Source organism: Syngnathus floridae, chromosome 10 (genome assembly GCF_059516105.1).
Source record: "Syngnathus floridae isolate MCC-2025c chromosome 10, RoL_Sflo_1.0, whole genome shotgun sequence".
Classification (NCBI taxonomy): Eukaryota; Metazoa; Chordata; class Actinopteri; order Syngnathiformes; family Syngnathidae; genus Syngnathus; species Syngnathus floridae.
In genome coordinates this window covers 752,928-766,223 of record NC_142422.1, presented here as the reverse complement: position 1 = coordinate 766,223, position 13,296 = coordinate 752,928, and the positions used below count along the sequence as shown (strand labels likewise).

At 50.2% G+C, this 13,296-nt stretch overlaps 1 long non-coding RNA gene across 2 annotated transcripts in view; it reads right to left on the bottom strand.

Annotated features, from left to right (window-relative positions):
* The window catches only part of LOC148391536 (uncharacterized), a 133,188-nt gene that overhangs the window by 62,086 nt on the left and 57,806 nt on the right, over nt 1-13,296 (bottom strand). For both annotated transcript variants that reach the window (XR_015860983.1, XR_015860984.1), the window contains exon 4: nt 6,800-6,875. This is a non-coding gene — a long non-coding RNA (uncharacterized LOC148391536). The remainder of the gene's footprint in view (nt 1-6,799; nt 6,876-13,296) is intronic.

Sequence of the window (13,296 nt, the reverse complement as noted above, 5' to 3'; positions counted from 1 at the left end):
TAAATGAAATATAATGAGGTATCGGGTGTTTTAAAAAGTAGTGCCAGAGGATCAAGTGGGGGGGGGCTTGAAGAACGACGTATTGATCGGCCTTGGAAGTTATGAACTGGCTGTCATTTCCCTTTCATGAACAGCTCAATAGCTATTGACTGCGGATGAAAAGCGTGCCGGCATTAAGGTGAGGACAAAAAAAATGTCGAGACGTGGAGCACTTGGAGCGGAGGATGGCATGTGGGGTGGGGGGGGGGGGCCCTTGACAATAAATTCACGGCCACGCGTAGCTTACCTAAGGCCCGGGCAGAAGCTTGCCACAAAACAAAGTCCCGATGTAACGAGAACACCCCAAGAACAAACACGGAAGCTGGAAGATAAGGATTTCAAATGGAGGTGGAGGGATTTGCCCGAGCCGCCGTCCCCACTGCGAGTGGACACCGAGCGGCCTCGTGTCGCACAGTTGGCGGGACGCCCTACAAGGCGCGGCAGATAAAACCAGGGAGGAAGGCAGGGAGGGAGGGAGCGCTTTCGGGCCTCCCCCTAATCCCGGCTCATCCCTGTTCCATGTTCCGTCGCTGCTGCGCGACGCTTAGCCGGAATTTCACGCCGGAGTCTTCACGCCGACCTAAAAGCCGTATGCTACGCTAAAGGGATAAAGAGCGCGGTGGCGGCGGCGGCGGCGGCAACGGGATGAGCAACCTTTTGTCGCTAACGCCTCTTGTTTTTTGTTGTTTTAGTGTCTTTACGTTCGCTTTGCTGTCTCTCCGCCCCTTCGTCAGCTTCGATTTTTTTTGCCCTTCTCGATCGTGACGTGAAACATTCGCAGATAAGATCGATTACCCTCATTTCTTATATTACTACTTTGTCGTCTTCTGGCACCACGCTGCCGTCCACAGGTCAGTGTCGGTATTGAAAATGGGATCTGGCTGAGTGGAGGAGACTAAATGTTGGTGGAGATACGTATCGTCTGGTGCGTGAGCGGCGTGCAGTCGAGTAGATACTCAATAGAACAGCAGTTGGACCCGCCCCCTCGCCCCCTTTGAAATAATTATGTTAAAAATAAGTACAGTATGGAAGAGAAGAAGAGTTGACTGCTGCGGAGGAAAGTGTCTCATCCCTGAATAAAGCAAGCAGGGCGATATAGCAGAAGGGGGGAGGGCCAAAGAAGAAAAGGAATTCAAAGAAAAATCAAAAGGGGGGAGAGTAAATGAGGAAGGTGCGAGTGAGCGAGCGAGCGAGCGAGCGAGCGAGCAAGCTCCTCCGGCAAATCTTACTTTGCTGAACAGCGGCGGGCGCCCACAGAAGAAGGGGACGGTTTTCAATTGGGCGCATCGCTCCAGGTGCAGAGGGAGCAAATCCGCAGCAGAACTAAGTCGCGGCGAAGAATGAGCGAGGCGGGAAAAACAGCGGCTAAGCGTGTTAGCTTCACCTCCGCAAATACGCGCGCGCGCGTGTTGGCAGGGCGTTGAAAAGCCGAGTGGCCCTCGACGGAGCGGCGGGATTTCGCCGGTGACGGCGAGTCAAAGTGAAAGCCGTCGTCGGCTCTTTTTTTCCCCACATTTGATTTTTTTGTGTGTGTGCGTGCGTTATCTCCAAACCCAAACACATTAGCAGCTATTCACAACACGGCATGTTGACTCATTCAGCCCATTTATGGTGGGCATTTTCATCATTTCCGTTTGTCTTTAGGGCAAATGATCCTCTCCGGATTGTTTTTTTTTCTCCTTTTCTATTCTACAGTCTCGAGATGCATTTGCATGATGAAACGCTTCACCACAGCCCAAATCCTGCACCATTAGGGGGAAAGCCAAGTATAGGTGAACTTATTTGGGTTTTGTGACCCGGCAGTTACCTTCAGATTTCCTCCTCCCGCATCCTAATTAGAAAATAAATCGGGCTCTCCCGGCAGCGCCGCTTGATTTCTGGCCTGTCTCCGCCAGTGTGCTCGGGCATAAAGCCCGCCGCTGAGCAGCTGACTCGGGCTTTGATAGCGCCGGCATCAACGGCACGACCTAATGGGGTGCATGACCGAGAGATCCGAGGCGGCCGGGGCCCCCTTTCCATATGCATCCACCTGCCCCCACCCCTTCTCTTTCGCCGTATCGCAAATCTCACGCGGCGAGAGAGCGGGGCGGGCCACGCTAGACTAGCGATGTTCAGTCACGTAGCATCACAGTAAATGGGATTTTTCAAATTTGGAGCGTTTGTGTGTGTGAGCTCTTTGGGTTGGTAATTTGCGAGGAGCCTTTAGCAAGTGTGCGTCTGCATTTCTTATCGTGGTGTGGAAGCGAATGGCGCTTGCAAGTAGCGGGACAAAATACGTATCGGTATCGCCATGCACGTCGGTATCGTTTTCAGTAACGTTTGACTTTGGAGCCAAAACGCATATTTTACATTTGAAAATCTTACGAATTGGATTTAAATCATTTTGTTGAGTTGTGTGCCATATTGGAGTACCGTCGAGGAAGGAACATTTGGATTCTATTTCCTGTCGACACTGCAAACCCCCCAAAATGGGCGTGGGAAGTTGCGTGTTAATTGAGGCGGCTTACGCGGGATTCCATTGACAGTGAACATGCCCTTCAAGGTGTTCTTTGTGGTTCAGCACTTGTGTCAAGTCATTTTGCTTCACCTTTTCTTCTATGCTTGACTACGCCCAACATTACGGAACACGGTGCATGGGGCCCGCTAATAGAGGCAAGGTGTGTGTGTGCGTGCGTGTGAATCCAATCAGAGAGGTCATTTGACACAGTAAGTAGAGGGTGAGAGAAGAAGTGAAAATAGTGTGGCTAAACGATGTCCTCTTAGCTGTTCAATTTTTTTTCCAGCTTTGAGATTTGCGCTCGCTCGCTCGCCCTGGCGTCGCTTATGACCTCTGCTACGATGATTATTTTTGCATGCCGCATTTCATTTGAATTCATGAGCGGAGCGGCGTTTTGATAAGCGGCGTAGTGCGGCGTGGCGCGGCGCGGCGCGGGCGGGTGTCAGTCGCCGTCTCATGTCTAATTGCTCGGGCGTCTATCTGAAGACGGGCACCAGACAGGGTTTTCCCGATCAGAAACGGGGGCCGAGCGCGGTCTTCCATCACGGCGGCAAGGTCGCTTGTCACTTAGCGTGCCTCGGCCACCGCGCGCCTTTGATTTGCTTGACACATTAACAGACAAGTGTGACATTTACTCGGAGATGCGGAGAGGACAATGCCCTTTAAACTCGCGCTCGGCGACCTCCCCCGGACGCCCCCCCCCCCTCCCCTCCGCCCTTTTTGGGTGTGCTTTTAATCGCCAATTAGAAAGTGTTTAAAATGCATTGGAATCAATTAGTGTTTAACATAAGGTGAAGTTAAACGGTATAGCGCAATCATCTCTTGTGCCGCCCGCGCGCACTATTAATCAGGCGCATGCATTATGCAGCCCAACGGGCATCAGCACTTTTGAGCGAACAACGGGGCTTCCATACTCAAAACGCCGTCACTGGGACTGGGAATGGAAGGTTCGTTTCTTTCCTCACGTCTTGCAATTTTTTATCAATATTTTTTCATATACATTCTTTAAAAGATTTATAAATATTCTTTGCAAATATTCAGATATCCCACGAATATACGTTTAGTTCTATTTAGTTACTGCTTTAATTGGACTAAAAAGAGAATATGAACGCTCTTTCCTCACAACTCCTTATGTGGTCTTGTAAATTGTTACAAATATTTATAAATATTTTTTGTTTATTAATATTAAAGAAAATACAAACATTTTTTGTAAATATTTAGATATCACAATATTGGCCTACTGCTTTAATTTGGTTTTGGCAGAATATGAATGCTCATCCTGGAAAATAGCTTTGCAAAAGTGCAAACTTGTCAATAGTGCTTCTAATCACCAGGCCACCACAGAGTCTATTTTGTTGGCATCTCGGCGCCCTGACGACGTTGGCCAATCAATGACGCAAAAGGTCACGACGGCCGACCAGAGGCCAAGCGTCCGACGGGCCGAACGTCCGCGGCCGAGTGCGTAAAGCTGCTCGCCGTGCAATAAAGTTGATTTAGCGCAGTGGTGCTACCTGCCCAGCTGACGCTCCTTTGCTTTTTTTTTTTTTTTTACGTTGCCTATTTGATTAATAATGGGCCGAGAGGGATTTATTGTACGTGGTACATTTGCCTCAGCGATTTAATAATGGTGTAGGAGGAACGCAATTAATCAGATGGGCTTGGTCCACATGTGCCCGCTTTGCTAAAAAAGTGTAAAATTAATGACTGTGAATGTGCGCGCTTGTTTGTCAGCTAGCGTGTGGTCGGGAGCCGCACCCGGCGACAAAAATCTTCGGGAATGGTCGAGCACAGGCAAACTGGACGAAGCGGGAAAGTGTGTTTTCTTGCATGGACGCAAAATGTTTTTTAAGATATTTGAACGTGAATATCAACGGCAATCTCATTCATTCCCGCATCGATACGTCCCATCGAGAGGAGAGAGGCACAGCGTGCAGGAACAGGTACGGAGCGCTCTAATCATCGCGTTCCAGCGAGCCTTGGCACCGGCGGAAAAATAATGATGCGCTGTCCTGTTGGCACATTTATCAGCATGTTTTACAACAGGCGCCGGCTGGAAGTAATTAAACTCTGCCATCGCTACAATCAGCCCCGCCCCGCCCCGCCCCCCCATGCTTAATAGACACCCAACCAGACATTGGAGGCCTGCCCGGTAACTGGTGCTACGAGAGCGCTTGATCACAGACACGTGGACTTTGCAAACAAACACAGCGCGGCTCGACCTCTGGCCATCAACACGCTCAGCGTAGCTGGAAAGATGAGGACACCTAAGGAGGAGCTATCGGAGGCTGCCGGCCCGGAGCGTTCAATAAACAGATAAATAGCTCGCACGCTTAATCTGCCCACTTATAAGATTTCCGTTATAATCTAATAAAGGCACAAATTGATCTTCTCGGGGGAGCAGGAAATCCGAGAGCAATACGCGATCCATAATGTTGGCGGGAGTCTTTGGACAAACCACACCAAATGAGTCCGTCCCGCTCTCAGCTCGTCCGTCATTCCGGAAAACAATTATCGAGGCTTTTCTCAAGGATATGTCGGCGATTAAGACGCCCAATGGACAATTTGCATGGGCGGCGCTACTTTCTTAACCATACCTGCGCCATTTAGTCTCACTTACAGCTCTAATGGCGCGATTACCCTTCACCGCCGGCGCTAATAGTCCTCTCGGAGAACCTTTTGACGTTACGACCCTTGCGCGGAGCGACTCCAAACCTCCATTTAGCTCCCGACGTCTGCACCCCTCCCCCCCGGTTATCGATCCGGCAACCCCCAAATGCGAGTCCCTGACGCCGCAATCTTCCTCCCCCCTACTTATTCGGCCGGCTCCGTCCTTAACCGTGATCTCTCCGCCCAACTTAATCCCCCTGATAATCAAATGGGGCCCGGATTGGCCTTTCAGTGCAGCACCAATTAGCCCGCCCGAGTGCCTGCGCCAGTTTCACGGCGGTTAGCGGATAGCGGTTAGCGGCAGAGGTGGCGGCAAACACGCTGGTGCTATCCAGGGAGGCTGTAAACATCCATTAGCGGTTAACCGTCCTGACTTTTTTTTTTCTCTTTCCTTCCTTCTCCCCAAAGCTCTCTCATTAGCGCAGCCAGCCCTGACAGGTAAACAGCACTAATGGGAATGGACTATCAATAAATGCCTGCTGTGTTAACAGGAAGTGCGAGCCGAGCGGTGGGAGCAGATACGTAGAAAAATGAAAAATGTGGCTTCTGGGATGTACAGTAAAGAGAGGACTGAGCTATGAAAGGAACAAGTGTAACGGAACCTCTGAGGTTGGTCTTCCGAGTGGAAATATGGTCAGCCCTCATTAGGAATGAACTCAAAGAGTCTTTTTTTTCCCAATCATGTTCAACATTAAGATCAACCGTCTAATGACATCAAATCTTTGATGCCGGCGTCATTGTCACATTCAACGGGTTGACTTTGAGTGCGTTGCGTGCCGATTGCCAGCCGCGTTGCCTCCATTGGCGTTAATGCTTCTATTTGCGCTCACATGAAAAGAGGAAAGGGAACGAGAACTGGAAGGCAAAAAAAAAAAAAAAAACCAGACAGAGGCTAAATAAAAAGAGAGAGCGGGTAGGGAGATGATAGAGCGATGTTATTTATGTTTGGAGCAGGTTCACTCCGAGTTCACCTTTCCATGAGACGTCCCCGAGCGGTGACAACCGACACGAGTGCGGCGGCGTTGTCTGCCAACGCGGGGGTGCTGAGTATCTTCAACCGTAAACCTGCGTGTGTGTGTGTTCGGGGAGGGGGGGGGGGCCTGCAAGGGGCTGAACTGAGGGTCAACCGCCAAGCGGGAACGTCTCGCTGAGGACAAAGGACGCAAGGGTGGGAACGCGAGTGAACGCTTCACGGGCCTGTGACCGGGCCTGCGGAGCACTAAATCAGTACTGCCTTAACAAAACAACACATCACAAACACGCATTCCAGAAGAAATCAATCAAATAACATCTCAAAAAGTACAGATGGGAAAAATGAACATGGTTGGCCCGGAGAGTTTTATGCAGTCCAGAATCAGACATCCGCCAGTCTAATTACGCCAGCTGACCTCCCGCAGGTCACCTGAGTAAAGCCCCCCCCCCCCCTAAAAAAAATCAATATTCATTCTTTAAGATCTGTCACCCGCTTTTGACACTATCGACCACGGCCTGGGTCTACTCCCCCCCCGCCTCCCCCTCATTCTGTAGCCAGCCACCAAATCAGCGTTTGAATACACTCCTCCCTAATTTGCCCGGTTACAAGTGAGCAGGACTTACCTTCACACTTGACGGGAACATTCCACAGGAGTCTTTCTTTCTTTCTCATGAGAGTTCGTCGTGGCTCCAATGGAACCTGGAAAGAAAGATGTTGCTGAACTTGGCTCGGATTCAGAATGTAAAATGGACTTTTTAATTGCTTGTATGGAAATTGTTGGGGCTCTGGAGTGCCTGCCCCCACCCATCAAATGTGAAATTACACAACCAACTGAAGCAAGCCAAGAGCGGCTGCAGCATATTCGCTGTAGCGTTAGCTTCAAAATACATGAACGTTTGGGAAAGTTGCCTCGAGCGGACAAACTTGGATGTTCAAGTTACGAGATGTTGCTCGATGGAATTTTTGACGTGCGTCGTCGCAAAGCAAAGTTTGACTTGATCGAACTCCAGACACACCAGCACTTGACACAATTACCCTTATCTATTTTAAATACGACCAAATTTCTGTTGGATCCTAAGAAAATGAACGATTGAATGAAAAGTATGAAATGATGAAAATCAGCACGGGCGCACTCGGCAACGACTGCGGCCTCATCCTGTCCTCGCTGACCCCGTGTGTTATTTTGGCGATAAGCAGCACGTGGCTAACGAACAAAGAGGTTGTTGAAGGTCGGCCTCTTAATTTAGGACCCCCCCGCCCTCCCTTCAATGAAGCAGGCTCTTCACGGTTAAACACACATCATTGGAATGATGCCAAGGACCATTCTTGTTTTATCCCACAAGCGCCTGGTGTTCTTTACATCACCTTTATCGGAATTATGTTGATTATTTCCAAAAATATATTTTTTCTTTAAAGGTGTTGGCATTGCGCGTCCGTCGTCTGCTGATGATAGGGAAACGCGCCGTAACACAATCAGAGATGCAAAGCGGGGTCGGCCGGGCGGAGGCGACTGGGGAGGGGAGGGGGGGAGGGGGTCAGCCGAGAGGCAAGGCCAGCCAAGGTCAGGTTCATCTGCATGATTCGGCACGGCGTCACCCGACCTCTGGATTAGTGTACAAAGTGCGCCTTTCCCAAATTTGAACCAATGATTGACATCTTGCTCATTACGCAAAACAAGCAAGCTCCATTCCGGCTCATGTTCTTGTGAGGTGAGGACATTCTTTCACCCCCACAGTCCTCCTCCTGCTCCCCCTCTTCACTTCACGGGGGAGGGCGTATCTCCCTGCTCTCTCCTGCCCCCTGCTGGACGTATGTGCACACACTGACACCTGACTAGTGTAACATTAATGCTCAGTGTGTTGGGGGTGGGAAGGAAAAAAACAAAACATAAAAACAATCCTAATCCCTAAGTGAATTGCATCAATCTTAATGACAAAACACAGCCGTTAATCAGCCGGCCGGGTTCTACGAGGGTGCAGCATTTGGTGGCGGTCCAAAAGGGCGAGCGTTGGCAGGGGTCTTCGCTCTTAGTGAATGTGGTTCCCGCCGCCGCCGCCGCCGCCGCCGCCGCCTTTTCCCAACAGATGAATTGCTGGCTAATTCTCACGGCTGGTCTTTTTTGTGCGCCAGCATTTCCTGTTTGTCTGAGTGTCCGCTGCCATTATACAGCCAATCCCAGTATGGCAGCTGGCAAGGGGACCCCCACAACTACTCCCCTGACCCCCCCGCCCCCTTCCTTTCCAAACACAGTCCAACCACTATGAATACTAATGCAGAAGCCAGCAGGGACCCGGTGGAGGAGCGCGAGGAAAAGGAAGCGAAACAGTCGAGTGTTTGGAAATGTAAGGGTGAGGTGTGTGGATGGGGGGACGGGAGGGGGGGGCAACTCCCCGTGAGATTTCATCAACCCTGCATACACGCGCTGTGCCCCCCGAATCGTCTCCTTTGCCCTTCCTTCACACTTAGCCATGCAGGCATCTTTTTTTTTCTTTTTTTTTTGCAAGAGGTCTGGTGAAAACATGGAGGAAGGGGGAGGGGGTGGCCTCAACAGCAGAGGGGCCGGGTGTCAATCACCTCTTCAGGTGGGCTTGAGAGACATTACGGCAGCCGGCCGACATCAGGGGCAATTAAAAAATACACGGCCGGCAGGGAGAGTGGCGAGATGGTCCCGGATGGTGCAAGGTAGATTCTGTAATTGCCGCTACCTGCCACAAATGACTTGAAATAAGTCAATAAATCAGCATGCATCAACGACAACGCATGACTGAGCCCCGATTCACCCCACCCAAAATAAAAGGGGGGGGCGGGCTGGGAGGGGAGCAGGAGTCAAGGGAGGAGAAATCAATGGACGAACTAAAAAAAAAAAGGGGTGGGAACATGAACCATTTCAAAAAACGAAGGGGGGGGGCGAGTACAAAAGCGCCCGAGGGTCGCCCGCCCCCCTCCACAATGCCCCGCGGCCCCCGATAGGCTTGAGTGACCACATGGAGTGTGAGGCGAGTGGCGAGACACTGGCAAAACTTGATAGCATGGAGTCAAGAGGATTACACTTGCACTACAACTGCTGGACAGAAATACTACATACTTTTAGTTTTCGCACCATCCAACCTCCCCCCAATTCTACACCATTCAATCAGTAAAAAGTAGGACCAAAGAATTACTAATAGTCTGCTTTTAATGTTTCAAGTGGTAAACCGGCACCAAGGTAAACAGGTCAATAGTATTGATCCCGATTTGCAGTCATACACACACACACAGAAACATGGAATGTATTCAAAGTCTTCTGCTTTGCACTCCACTTGGGCACCACAAGTTGCACTGGAGCTAACAACATATACTCGTGCTAGGATTTCAAAGGAAATAATGAAAATGAATAAAAATAGGCCAATTCCTTTGACCAAAAACTATACAATGAATAAAAGGGTTGCTTTATCCTGTAATTTTTACAAGAATAAAGATAAACGTCCAAAATGTTTTGTTGCCAAGTGACAGCCGACAAAGAGCCAGTTGCCAGCATTCGAAAGTCGTCAGTCTAATCTAAACACACAAATGTATTCAAATTTGCTTTTTTGGTAGGTCAGTTCACATGTTAGCAAAACTAACAGAGGCTACATATTGTACATCATTTACAGTACCATTTGTTTACTTTAGAACTTTTTATGAGTCGTGTGAGTCATTTGTCTTGAGTTGATGTTTGTTCGCTTGAAAAATGGTTGGTATAAAGCACTTGGCCAATCCTTTTGTTTATTCTGTTTCTAAAACATTTTTTAAAACATCTTGGCCCACAATAACAACACTTGTTGTCCTGACAAGGCCATGACAATCACAAAGTGCAATGGCACTAAGAAGAGCCTAGACCTCCAACATGGATTTTTGCGTCCTATTTGTATGTTTTATGAGTGCCATTGTGTTAACGGCTCATTAAAACCAAGCTAGTTGTGGCCCAAGAATTTTGTACGTCTCCCCACGCTGGCTGAGCTCGTCATTTGAATACAGATTCCTATTGTCCTCCTTTTTTTTTTTTTTTTTGTCAATACAACTCAGCAGTGCTGAGGGGGAACCAGCGCGGTCAGCAACATTAGGAGGCTAATTAGCATTTTCTTGGTTCCTCCGCTAGGTTGATCTGTTCAAACAAGCCCGGGGGGTGCCGGCTGTACTTACTGTAATTAAAGGGAAGAAAAGGGGAGCGACCAACGCTGGAGAGAATGCAGGCATGCCGTAAAGGTTCTCAGGACTCGTGGGCAGTTAGCGGCGGGGTTAACGAGGTTGAGCTCTGTTTGTTTTTAGGCGCAAAGTGGCTAAAACTGAAGTATCTTTTGGATTATTTTTTCTAATTCTTTTTTTTTTAAACACCTAAGAGCAAAACAAAGTGCTGAAGCTGCACATGCAGGCACATGCAGGCGCAGGGCGTTTCCCTTTGGGCAATGCGCAGAAGAAGAAGAAGAAGAAGAAAAGATGTGATACAATGAGACTCATTACAGATTTCCTTGGTATTTACTTCTTTTTTCACAAACTGCTGAGGAAGTAGAATAAGAGCCAAATAAGAGCTTTTGCAAGTTCTTTCCACTTCACTGCTCGATTTAAAATGACAGGCAACTTGCGTCGATGCTCGCCGAGGCGCGAATGACACCCGAGCGACGGCATGAGTGAGCAACACGTATGACAACATTTGTTAGCGGCAAATTATAAGCTGTCAATTGCCGTTTAGACGAGCACTGGCGCGGCGGGAACGAGCGACTCGCTTGCGGTGTGATTGACACCGAGTATCGAGTCGTCTTAACGACACGTGATGGTTTATCTTTTAACTTTTCAGTACTTATTTTCTTAGCTGGCCAGATAGCGATTAGCAAGGTTTCCTCTTAAGTTTGAATCTCTTTTCAATCTGTCAATCATCCCAAACCTTTCAGTCCTTCTTTTCTTAGCTAGCAAGATAGCGCAAGTTTTTCTTTTAAGCTTGAATCTCGTTTCAATTTGCGTGTGCGGTTAAAGCGTTCTCACGGCATGATCGACTACATGTACACTTCCAGCGTGCTTGCTCGACAAACACTATTTACGTCTACAATGTTTGCGGTGTGTTTTCTGTAACGCGAGTATTGTCGGCTCCCGTGCATTATGCAGCGTGTGTAAATGGCGCAGCCAACGCCACAGAAGTAGGCCTTGACATGTTGACACACCTTCCATATGACGAAGCATGCACTTGAAATATATAGATATATATGTGGATGGAAAGGCCCTGAGGTGAAAGCACCTCGCCTGTGACAGGCAAGGCAAGGCAGCCAGTCGTCCTAGCGCCTGGAAAGGCCCATTTTCTTCCGCCCTTCTCAGTCCTGCCTAACTGCGAGAAAGCAAGCGGGACGGGAGAAAATGAGCCAGAAAAATAATTGGGAGGTGGGACGCCTGCGTTGTGCCGCTCCGGCCGTCCCGTCCCGTGCCGTTGTCCGTCCGGAGCGCTTGGGTGGCGTCGGCTCCCATTAGGGAGAGTGTCAGGGTAAAGTGGAACCGTCTCTATCAGTGACGCTCGCTTCCTCTGTCGTCTTTTCTTATTGTTTTGTCATTCTGTGACATTTGAACACTGTAATTGCTTCTGCGCTCCAAATCCGAAAGAGCGCTGAATTCAAAATCCGCATAGACATCTGAATGCTTAAGTAGGGATTCTGATGACAATCACGACATGAGGATTTGGGGGCGTGGTGGTTGGATGAAAAATTGAGAAACTAAAAGTGAATCCGTCTTGGCAGTTGGGCAGATCGTTCCCGTTTCAAAGCCCGCCGGACGGGTTCGGCCTCGCAGGTGCTCGGTCGAGCGGCGATACCATGTCGCTGTCATGTCACGAGGCCATCTGAGCATCTCGTGCCGACTGGCAAGCGGGGACACGGCGAGGAACAAGGGGAGCGAGGCCGGGTGGGGAGGGGCGCCGGCGGGGGTTACCGCTGTAGCCGACACGCACATGGTGGGCTCGTGTGACAAGGACACTGGTCGGGCTGTCATGGCAAGCGCTACCATGCGATGGTGCGGGGCTGACAGGTCAGGGTGGTTTCATGTCGGACACGACCGGCCAGTCGGGGGACCGAGGGGGGCTACGCCGGGGTATTAGCTCCCAAAACGTCAGAATCGCTGAGCCGTGTTGCGTTGGCTCTCTGTGCGGGCCTGACATGTTTTGACCTGGCCTAGCCCAGCCCAGCGCTTCTCAGGTCTGTAACCCTGTATTGATACACAAGTGGGGTGGGGTGGGGTGGGGGGTAAACGGCAATTGTCCCCATAGCACCCAAGGGTGGACTGTCTGCATATGGCCGTCAAGTACACAAAGAGCCTTGAGGCAATTTGAATTACATGACCCTCCATTTTACCTGGCACTCGGCACTGTCCTGCAGGAATCTTTAGACGGTCATCCGGCAGACCCTTAACGCCTGCCTCTCTCATAAGCAAGGGCCGCTGACCAGACCTCTGACCCGCTTTTCAGAATACATTGGGCACCTAACGAGGACTCCCACGCAAAGTGTCTGGCGTGGTTTTGTCCTTGAGCCAGTCGCCGGTGAGCCGTTCCAGGGGGCACCGCGACTGCCTGGAACAATGACATTGAGAGGAGAGCCGCCACCCCACCAAGCCGCACGCCTCCCCTTGCCCTAAGTCTCGGTGGACTCGGGGTATCCATCCGGCCGCCCGCCCGCCCGCGCGCAAATAAATAATGCAGCGGGCGGCTAATGCGCTGGGCCCTGACGCAGTGGCTGACGTTGCCTGCAGCTACCTTTGGGCTGGAAAATAATTACCATGCAAAAGGAGGCGGTGTTGGTGTTTGGAGCTCCAGGGGGATGTATACAGTGTAATAGCCAAAATGGGGTGCCACAATGGAACTGCACTCCATGCGCGGACACCCCTCATCCTCCATCCCTATGGCTGTCACTCTCCGACTCTCTCCTCCCTCCCGGCCGGCCAGTCGGCCGGCCGGCGTAGTCCTTGGAGCCATTAGCAACACCGAGTCTGTGCTCGTGGTGTGATACGGCATCACACTTGTCAGAGTTGATAAACAGCAAGGCATCATGGCAAACTTGTTAAAATAGTTTGCGGAGAGGTTTACGGACGCCGCTCCCCGAGTTTGACGGTTCAATATTTCTGCACGAGC